We start from the raw sequence: 11,698 nt of genomic DNA, 5'->3' as shown, positions 1-11,698 counted from the left end.
ATATATCTATATCTATATCTATATCTATCTATATATATATATATATACATATATATATATATATATATAGAGAGAGAGAGAGAGAGAGATATATCAGGGATTAAACCCACAAGCCAGGCATGTGCCCTGACTGGGAATTGAGTCAGCAACCTTTCAGTGCACAGGACAAAGCTCAACCAACTGAGCCACTCCAGCCAGGATGTTTCCAGTGTTTTTAAATAAAGCCTAGTATGTATAACTCAGATTGTGATTTGGCTTTTGAGGAGGATTATTTATAAATGTGGAGAGAGAATGAGCAGTTATTTTTATCCACTATGTGTTAGGTAATTTACTTAATTTAATCCTCAAACTAGTCTATGAAACAAATAATGTTTCCATTTCAAGGATAAGGGAAAAGCTCCTGGTTTTCAATTACTGATCAACTTAGACTTAGTAAATAAACAATTGAGAATCTACACAAAGATTTAGCTAAAAGGGTATTTATCATATATTTGTTTCCAATATCACAAAACTATAAATAATCCAAATATCCATAAATAGAAGACTGATTTAATAAATTATAATATAAATGGAATAATAAACACCCCTAAAAAAGGATTTACAGCAGTGGTTCTCAACCTTGCCTGCACATTAGAATCACCTGGGAATCACTGATTTACAGAAATACTTTTATTGACATGGAATTAAATGTAGTGACACTATAATTTGTGAAAAAGTAGTATTATCCCATATTTGTTAATAATATAAATGCATACATATTTATATATACACACATGTATGTTTACATATATACACATACATATTTTTATGGATAATTATTTTCGCTTGAGATGGGAATATACACAGGAACAGGAATTAGAATGGCTTCAGATTTCATAGAGACAATTTTGGGGAAGAACAATGGAGCCTTATTTTCTACCTCCTAAGGGTAAACAGTTTTCAACCTAGAAATCTATACTGGGCCAAATTGCTACTGACGTGTAAGGACAGATTAATTGTCACTGAAGTGTAAGGACGGTCTTAAAACATTTACTCTTATGTACCCTTTCTCAGGAGGCTACTGAAGGACGGACTCCACTAAAACAAGGAAGTGAGTTATAGTCTTTTATGTAAGTGTCCTTGCTTATTAAACCTGCTTCTTTCTGGGGTCTCTCTTTGCACTGCTGTGTAGGGGGCCAGTTTTGGATTTCACCCAGGGAACTCCAGAGCTTGGGAACCAACACTGGTGCATTCCTTTAACTCTTTCATGTCCCAACTTGAGTTAATTTCTTATGCCAGGCAAGATCTTAGCTATGGACCAATGGCATACTCTAAACAGGGACAACCAGTAGAAAGCTGTTGTTTTGTTAATTTGGGGGAACAGTGGCAGGGAGGCTGCTCAGCCTGCTTAGTGGCTGACACCAGGATCCTTTCCTGGTCTAACATTTGATGTGTTTTTCTATGATCCAAAGCATAACCTAATGGGGACAGTTTATATGATGTTCTAACATGAAACTCCAGGTTAGGGAGTGGATGATAAAATATTTATTTATACCACTCTTTCCTGAGTAGATATACTAAAAACATGCAAAACCTACCAGCAGGGCAGAAAGTTAATGATTTTTTTTTTTGCTTTGATCTTTTTTTATTATGTATTTGTTTTTCAGGCTCCTACATTTCCTTGCCCTCCCCTCCCCCTCAACCTAGTAACAAAGTCTCTACCATGTTGAGACTTTTACTATAACTGCAGAGGAGAAGTCATTAGGGTTTCTGTGGATTTATGTTTATGTTGAGGAGTGCATATGTCATTCTGTCTGCATGTGTGAACTGTCTAAAGCAGAACAATCTGTAAATCCAAAAGAAAACAAACAAAATTGGAAGTATTCTATCCTCACGGAAAGAGATGCACGAAGTAAGGTGGACTGCCATTCCACCTGAGTTCTGAACGTCTGTTAGCTCCCTGTCTGCGTGACTGAAGGTGCCATCTGTTTCCCAAACTTCCAAGGGAAGAATGGCAATGAGAGCTTCCATGTGAAATACTAGAAATTGTCAAAAATGAAGCGCCAGGATTGTATTTCTGAGTCTCACGATTCATAAGTTGCTTTTTCCTTCCTTCTTTCTTTGACTCAGTTGGAGTGTAAGGTACTGCAAGGCTTAGAAAAATAGTCTATCACAAATGCAACCATTTCATTTCCTACATGTTTTTCTAAAGTTTCCTCCAGGCTTGTATTCATCCCTAAGGAAAATCTCTCAGAAATTTTAAGAATAACCATTGAATCCTTGTGGAATAATTTGGGGGAAAGCAAAAATGCTGTTTACTTTTACTACTGAGAAAGATGCAACTCAAAACAAACTTAACCATTAAACCTCTTTTTTTTCCTTAAAAGCAACAATAAGCTCCCCAAAAAGTGTTCCTGGAAATGTAAATAAAATCATATTCATTACTCCTAAATGTCAGTGTACAATATAATTTTCAAGTCAATTTTGAGGGGATTTATATATAATGTACTTAGGATCTTAAGTAGCATATTCCTGTTGGATGGTTTATATGTTATGTATTGATAATGCCACACTACTAATGAGGCACAAGAGAGAAACCTGTGCTCAAGGAAATGTGATAAAATACAAGTAGTATTTTATCCACTAGCCTCAATAATCTGCAAAATGATGATAACAATGATCCCTTCTCTACTTTACAGTATGTTTTACACTATTAGTTAATAATGCTAATCATAACACGGATATTTATCACCTCATTGTCCCCAAGAAAGGTACCAAGGAAATCATATAAACATTGATATCTGTATTTCTAGCTCATTAGCTTACATGGGCATAATTACAGGATCTTAGCTTGATATCCACATTCCCGCCCCCCCCCACCTCTTCCAAAGTGTGCCTTGGTAGTGCTGTTGGATTCCCACGGGGCGGGGGGCGGGGGGGCTGCCACACATGTGTGGGAATGAAATCTGCTATTTTTCTGTTCTATCTTCTTTCCTAAGAGGCACGTCCATGAGAACACCCCTCTCCCACTTCTCCGACAAGTGAGGTGACATTCCCACTGCTGTCTTGTTCCCCCTTAGTTCCTGCAGAACACATCCACAGTGGTTCTTCTTCCCAGAAATGGAAAGCACACTCACATTGCTTTTTAGCTTTTCAGCTGCATCTTAAAGCAACATGCATAGTGTGTGCTTTTAAATTATATAACGTTCTTCATAAAACGGCCACTTCAGCTTTTACTTGTGGTTCTGTCCCTAGAAGCACAAGCTTTTGTTCTGAGCCAGCCTGGGGAGCACATCCCATTCCGCCCTGATATCAATCCTCCTTCCTCTTCTGTTTCTTCCTTAATCACCACCTCTCTCCTTTAGAAAGCAATACACACATACATACAGAAACACCCCCCCCACCACCTCCACCACCAACAAAAACATCAATAATCCCCTTTCAAAAAATTATTAACTCATGCGAACAGATGGGAGAGATGAGGGAAGAGACAGGATTGCCAGCCCCAGACCAGCAATCATAGCTGACTCAGTTTAAACAAATAATGACATGGCATTGATGCGCACACCAGAGAATCACTAATTGAATTTTATGACCAGGTCTAAAATAAATATCTTAAAGCCTGTTATATAAAAACACTTTTTAAAGAACTTTACTGTTGAAAATATTTCAGATGTCACCCCTTCTCCCCTCATTGATCCCCCTCCTTCACACTGATGGAATAAAGTATCCCTGGGAAGTAATGAGATTCTGACAATAAGGTTATTTAAGTAGATGTATGACCAACCTTAAGGCGATTTTCAAAATATGCTGCCTTCATTACTGGGTTGGATGATTCTTGAGGGCAAGCTATCATTTATTCACTTTGTATATTATATAACAATGGAGTTTCTAGAGAATTTTCATATATGAATCCATTCTACTCTTTGCAAGTGTCCTGTGAAATAAAGTGGGAACTATGCTTATTTAATGGGGTTATAGGGCTAATAAATAGCAGAATTGGAATCTGACACCAGGCCAATTACATCTCTCAATTTTACATATATTGCCCAATGCAAATGTTCAATGAATGTTCATCTTTTGGTTGGCTGGTGATGTCTGTTGCTTGGTGGGTTAAGAAAGTGAGCCTAAAGGAGGCTTTTTGATCATCCATATTTGCCACAAGGTTCAAAGATGTCTTGAATCACACGCACACTCACACACACACTCACACATACCCCAGAAAATTCTCTTGGTTTCATTATTTTTTCTCCCTCTCAACTGAGCTCAAATATGTGAAATCTATAGGATTTCATGTCATACCAAAGTGTGCAAATTAGTAGTACTTAGGTTCTGATAGTTTTCAGGGCAGGAGCCTTTCATCTCTGTATTTCTGCCTGATGCTACACAGTACTGCCATTTTTATTATATAATTAAAGAAATGGATGGATGGATGGGTAGATGGAAGTATGAGTGGGTAGATGTGTGGATGGGTGAATGGAAGTGACCAGGGCCTCCAGTGTCTGTGACTCAAAGGGCTTGGCCCAGGTTTTGAAGATTCATATTGTGGCCAATATTTAACAAATTCTCCTTAACTTTCTGGTAAGAAAATCTCCTTTCTTTCAACTGAGACATTTTGCCACATTGCTTCTGATGAGTGGCTTCTATGGGTCTATAATTCACCAGTTTTGTTGCTCTTCTCTCAAGCCCAGCTTATTGCTAACTCGCTGTGTCTAAATTGTTCTGGTTCCTGTGTCTGCTCCAAGATAGGCTGCTAAGGAAGCAAGGCTTCTTTTAGCAACTGCAAATTCAGGACTCCAGGACCAAGAGCACAGACGTTACATGATTTATGATGAATTTTCTGGGGTGTGTGTGAGCGTGTGTACTCTGTGTGCTATTGGTCAATGATGATAAAGTAGATACCAGAGCCTCTGTGGATTTCCTGCTGTCCCTTCAACAACCATCACTTGGAAGCATTTAATCAGATATAAATTCTGGGGATGGGAAAACCTTATCAGATTGCCATGGCACTGAGGACTTCTTCTTTAGATTTTCTCAACGAGTAAAAGTAATATTTCACATTTACCTGCATAATTTTGTCTGTTCTTTCCCTGCTTGAGCAGATGAAATGTCCCCAGGTAACATGACAACTGCTCTGATCCCTAGTTTTCATTTTGGTTCCAAGTGGCCACAGAGACAAGTTCTCTAGGAAGCCTTCACCGTTACTACCAACAGGGAGTCATCCATGTCTCTTTAACTAGTCGGACTAAGTCTTCTAATTTTAATCTCCTTCTAATAACCACACAGGCAACCCACATTCTCCCGAAAAAATTGGAATGTGAAAAATTCATGAGGAAGAGGACATTGAATATTGGAATATAGTGTCAAAGTACGTTTACACATGTTTACAGTGTCACTGTGCTGTGTAGACTGGAGTTTATAAATCTACAGGTTCGGCAGTGGTTCCCAAAGTGTGGTTCTCCACCAGCAGCAGCATCAGTATCACTTGGGAACTGTTAGAATGCAGATTCTTGAGCCCCACCCTAGACCTCTGCTTCAGAGACTCTGGGACGGGCCGGCAAGCTGAGCTTTTCAATCTGCAGATGCTTCAGATGCACACTGAAGTTTAAGAAGCCTGGTTTTAGGATGCTCACAAGAATGAACCTTTTTATTCTTGTCTTTTTAGAACAATAGTGTGGACAAATTAAATTGTCTCTTACTTTGAAGAGCATTTAATCACACTGAACAATTATTCATACCTATCTCTCAAACATATGTTAATCCTATTAGAAAGGCTATTTCCCCTTCACATAAGAGGGCCAAAAAGGGTAACATCCCTCCAATGTACGGGTGCCCTCGAGAATGAGGACTCCAAGAATTGAAATGAAACATATGTGCAAATAGTTCTTAGTACTGAATTGTTGTAACAAGGCCTACCTTTGCACAGGAAATATCAACAAGAATTACCCCTTACCCCTCTGCTGAGAGAGGAGTAGGAGAAGATGTGGGAGTAAAGTAAGGGCATAAAACAATACATTAAAAAAGGCATTACAATATGAAAAGCAGCTTATGTTTAATCATAGATAAAAAGGGGGAGTATGTATGCATTTAATGACTCTCTAAGCCAGTACTTTAAACTTTTATTATTGTTTTTATTGCCTGGAATTCCATCTCTCTGTGACAGTGTTAGCAGTGATGTAGTAACCTGTGGTGAATACATTACACACCAGTCCATAAGTAATCAGCTGACATTCACTGAGTGCTTGACATGTGCCCCAAACTGGGTTCAAACAAGGGAACACTGAAAATATGGTGTCTGCTTTTCAACAAGCTTACAATCTAGTTGGAGAGATTGGAGTAAAACAAAAATATTTGGGATCAGTAAAATAACACGATCAATACTGAGTTGCTATGACACAGACTGCAAATGCAGGAGGTGTGCACCAATGGGTGTGCTCATTCTGAGTGTCTAGTATTTAAGAAAGATGGCTTCAGGGGGTATATGGACCTCAAAGGATGCTTTCCCTTGGTGGTGGATAATTTGCAGAATTGGCCTCAATTCTCCCCCTTCCTGGGTCTCGGTCCCTTGACAATGCAAGTTTTCAGCTCCTCACTTTAAGAGTCTATTCCTCCACCCCTGGAATTTGACTGGCTTTGGAATGGTGGCAGTGACAAAGTGCCAGTTGTGAGCTTAGGCTTTAAGGTGCCTTGTTTGCTTCTGACCACGCTCTTGGAATATGCCCAGGTGCCATAAATAAGCCCAGGCTAAGCCTGATGAAGGGAAAGAGACCCTATTTTTCAAGAGATAAACTGTCTCAGCTGAGGCCACTGAGACTAGTCAGCCCCCAGCAGAGCCATCAGTGAGCCTGGCTCAGAACAGAAGAACCTGCTAGCTGAGCCCAGTCAAAAATTGCCAACCCACAGAATCCTGAGCTCAATAAATGGATACTGTTTTAGGCCATCACATTTTGGACTGGTTTGGCATACAGCAGTAGATAACTGGTACAAGGTCTGAAAGGTGGAGAGAAAGGTAGAAAGTGTTCTAGCTAGAGTTGCAATTCCAAAAAGGTTAAGAGTCAGAAATGTGTGAGATCAGGTTAAAGAAGTGAAGACACCTGTAGGATTGGATTTTTGACCACTTTCTTTCACTGAATCACTAGGAGCACCAGTGTTCAAGAGAACATGACTGGAGGCCAGACCTATACCACTGTGCTTCTCTGGGGTGATATTCTCTTGAAAGCACATCACCTGGGCATCAGAAATAGGAATCCCTGAATGTTGAAACACAGTGCGCTTCAGGACCCATCCCTCCAAGCTGGACTTGGAGAGAGTGGGACATTGTTTTCTTTCCACCTATTTCATGCCAAGAAAACAATAAAAGATGTTTTGGCTTATAATCTGCATTTATTTTTTATATAAACAATCTAAAGCCCATGTGGCATACTTTCAAGAAACTGCTAGAGGTGACTTGTAGAATCTCAGTGTAAAGAATATTATGAACCTCATTCATTTCCACAGGTCTGTAGGTGAGCAGCTCAGGCTACTGTCCCCACCGCCCCTCCACCCCTGCCACCCCAGCAAGGCTTAGCTGTCACCAAAACCACCTCCAACGACTCCTTGTAGGGATTCTTTCCACTTGGTTCACTGCCAGCTGCAAGCATTTGACACCACGTCAGGATATTTGAGTTGCCGAGACCCTGGTTGGATCCACGGTTTAGTGCACCTTGATTTGGAGGAAGTAGGGCAGGGCCTCTATCAGGAAATAAATTTGGAAACCCTGGGAAGAAACTAGTTAAAAGGAAGTGGAATCTTGATGAGCTGCCCAAATTTGAGAAGAATTTTAATCAAGAACACCCTGATTTGGCTAGGTGCACAGCACAAGAGGTGGAGACATACAGAAGCAAGGAAATTACAGTTAGAGGTCACACTGCCCCAAGCCAGTTCTGAATTTTTATGAAGCAAACTTCCCTGCAAAATGTCATGGACGTGATTGCAAGACAGAACTTTACTGAAGCCCTGCTATTCAAGCTCAGGGATGGCCAGTTGCTCTACGTCAGTGGTTCTCAACCTTCCTAATGCCGCAACCCTTTAATACAGTTCCTCATGTTGTGGTGACCCCCAATTTCATTGTTACAAATTGAACATAAAGCATAGTGATTAATCACAAAAACAATATGTAATTATATGTTTTCCGATGGTCTTAGGTGACTCCTGTGAAAGGGTCGTTCGACCCCTAGAGTCTAAGTGGTTTGGATATGGTTGGAATAGCACAGACTGGATCTGGGAAAACATTGTCTTATTTCCAGTGTGCACACCAATCATGAGCCATTCCTAGAGAAAGGTGATGGGCCTACATATTTGCTTGGTGCTGGCACCGACTTGGGAAGTGGCCTAACAGGTGCAACAAGTAGTTGCTGGATTCTCATGCCGATTGATGTCTACAGTGGGGCTTGACTTACGAGTGTCCCGACTAACGAGGTTTTTGAGATACCAGCTGTCTCTCCGCGGATTTTTTGCATTGAGTTGATAGAGTAATTTGAGTTAACGAGCTCCTTAACGAGCTCGGTTTCGGAACGAAGTAAACTCGTAAGTCAAGGCCCCACTGTACTTGCATCTATGGTGGTGCTCCCAAGGGACCAAAAATACGTGATTTGGAGACAGGTGTGGAGATCTGTATTGCAACACCTGGAAGACTGATTGACTTTTTGGAGTGTAGGAAAACAAATCTGAGAAGAACCACCTACTTTGTCCTTGATGAAGCAGATAAAATGCTTGATATGGACTGTGAACCCAAGTAAGGAAAACTGTGGATCAGATTAAGACCTGACAGGCAAACCTTAAGGTGGAGTGCAAGTTGGCCAAAAGAAGACAGCTTGCTGAAGATTTCCTGGAAGACTGTATTCATATAAACATTGGTGCGCTGGAACTGGGTGCAAACCACAACATTCTCCAGATTGTGGATGTGCGTCATGACGTAGAGGAGGATGAAAAATTTATTCGTTTGATGGAAGAGACCATGAGTGAGGAGAAGAAAACCATTGATTTTGTTGAAACCAAAAGGTGAACTTATAGAAAAATGAGGAGAGATGGGGTAGCCTGCCATGGGTATCCATGGTGACAAGAGTCAACAGGAATGTGACTGGGTTTTAAATGAATTCAAACACGGAAAACTCCTATTATGATTTCTAGAGATGTGGCTTCCAGAGGGCTACTTTTTTTTTTTTAAGTAAAGGTGCAGTCTTTGTGGCAAGGCCTCGGCATGATAATTGGAGGACTTGAGGGGGATGCAGGACGAGTGATCTGCTGTTTCCAGTAGATTAGAGAGGTGAAAAGCTGAAAGTGGGCAGTAATCTTCAAAAGCAGAACATACCAACTCTCCCACATACACTGTTCTCTCCAGAGGAGCAAAAAGGACGTTATCCTCACAGTTCACAGTGGTATCCCTCTGTCCCACGATTTGCATGGCTGCCATGGTACCACATTGTTTCAAACTGTTTACTGTGATCTGTTAGTCTTTGAGTTTCAGTGAGTTTGCTGAAATATTGAAGAAATATTCCCAAACTTCAATATTCAATGACATTTTTTGTTCAAGCTTGAAGTGGAGAGAGTAGCTTTAAAAGGTACCACACCTTTTACAAATCGGTGAGTACTGGCACCTGAGCTTAGAGCAGGAGCAATTTCCCACACTTACGGGGGAAAAAGAAAGCAATGCTTTGAAAGATCCTCCCCCACCTACACAAAGGTGGTCAGGTGGAGACCTGACAGAGAGAGACGTGTTCTCAAGTGACCATAGCGTCTTGGATACACTTACCCAGAGGAGACCCAGTGCATAGAAACAACTTTTAGAGGACAGTCTGTTTTTCTTGCAGCTGCAATTGTAAGGTCTTGGCAAGACAAGCAGTGTGGCCAGAATTTTGAACTTCTGATGAGTGTGTAATGCAAAGGACTGAGTACATTTTTGTTTAAAGTTCCTCAAAATGAGCACAGGAAGAGGTTGCTGTGAACCTTGAAGTGGCCCTACTGCACAGAAGCGTTCAGATGTCGCCTGATGCTCTGTGAGGGGACTTGCTGATTTGGGAATGCGTTAGGGAACACACATCCTTCTGACAAGCTCTATCCCTGGGTGGGTAAGGCGCAATATATGAAACAACAGGCATAGCGGATCCTGCTACTGCAGCTGCACCTATGATTGGTTACCCAATGCCAACAGGATAGTCTCAATGAGACTTTATAGGAGTCTATGAAAATGTCCGTTTTTCACAGTTACTCTTTTTATTGTGTGTTAGCAGACAGGATAGTTATTTAAGAAACATGGGAAATGCAAAATGACTTTTTTTTTTGCTATTTAAGTTTGATATTTCTCTATATTTCTGAAACAATCTTTAGGGTTTTTTTCTTTTTGTACTTGAAAATGCAGGCTGTGTTTTCACAAAAGTAAATGTACAGTGATTTGTTTTTTTCTTTTTTTCTTACCATTTATCCCTCTATACCAGCGGCTCTCAACCTGTGGGTTGCGACCCCTTTGGGGGTCGAACGACCCTTTCACAGGGTTCGCCTAAGACCATCGGAAAACACATATATAATTACATATTGAAAAGGCCAACTCACCTTACTGCCTTATTGTACTAACACTTTTAAATAATGTTCTTTGGAATAAGTACCACAGAGGATTTCAGAAGCCACAAAATGATTTGCATTTTCTCCTCTTTTTAAAAAAAAATAAATTAAATTTTATTTTTCCATCACCTTTTATCCCCTTCATGCCTTCTTCCATCTCCCCTCACCACACCTCCTCCACAATCACAACAGTTTTCCCCCTGTCCATGAGTTCTTGATCTCTCTCTTTTTCTTTTTTGCTCAATCCCTTCATCCCCTCTAGTCCCCCACCCCTAACCCCCAGCTGTCAGCCTCCTCTCAGCGGCCATTGAATAACAACTTCAACCAGTTTTATTAGGCTGTTGAATATATTTTTCACCATAAAAGAGCCTGAGAGAAATATTTTCCTCTAAATGCTAAAAATGTGTTCTCTTTTTTAAAAAACGTACTGTTGACAGTATTACAGATGTCCCTCACTCCACCCCTCTTTGCCCCCCTCCACCCAAGTGTGCTCTCTTTCTGTTGAGTGGTACTTGCTTGAAAAGAACATGCCTGGGAGAAGATGGATTCTTGCTTTAAAAGTAGCTCCTGAAATTTTGCAGGACAGGTAGTGGAGAGAGGGACAGGGGACCACTGGAGCGGGGGTGTAGTTAGGATGGGGGGCTGGCATTCAGAACAACATTTAATCTACAGCTCTTCATGTCTGGGACCTTCGGTTCCAGTGGCCACAGAAGCCTCTTTCATTTCTTTTCATATATTTTAAAAAATGACGAGTTGACAAAGTGCCATCAACTTTACACAAAACGGCCTTGTTGAGCAACAATGCTCATGGCAGCAGCACCACACGTCATAAACCCTTGGCGAGCAAGGGATTTCACCGGGAGGAAAGGCGAGGGTAATTGTCACCAGAGAACAGAGTGAGAGCGCGTCAGGCCCGAAGTGCTCGCTGCGCGTGCGTTCGTCTGCAGGAGAGCGAGCGTCATACAAAGTTGCTTAATTGCTGCTCGTCTCCCGTGAACATGTGGCTCCCTTTGACTTTCAAGTAACCAGTTCTCCCCAAACTTTTCTGCAGCGACGACCCGCATCGCCGGTGCCTCCCCTTCCGCGTCGGCTACCACCCCTCCCCCGCAGGGTCGGTCGGGCG

At 41.2% G+C, this 11,698-nt stretch overlaps 1 pseudogene; it reads left to right on the top strand.

Moving 5' to 3' along the window:
- The first annotated feature begins 7,686 nt into the window (after window positions 1-7,686).
- LOC102253869 lies at window positions 7,687-9,385 on the top strand (annotated as a pseudogene).
- Window positions 9,386-11,698: the final 2,313 nt, after the last annotated feature.

This window comes from Myotis brandtii, unplaced genomic scaffold (genome assembly GCF_000412655.1).
Source record: "Myotis brandtii unplaced genomic scaffold, ASM41265v1 scaffold185, whole genome shotgun sequence".
Lineage (NCBI taxonomy): Eukaryota > Metazoa > Chordata > Mammalia > Chiroptera > Vespertilionidae > Myotis > Myotis brandtii.
Note: the sequence above shows the minus strand (reverse complement) of the source record. Positions and strands in the feature narration are given on the sequence as shown.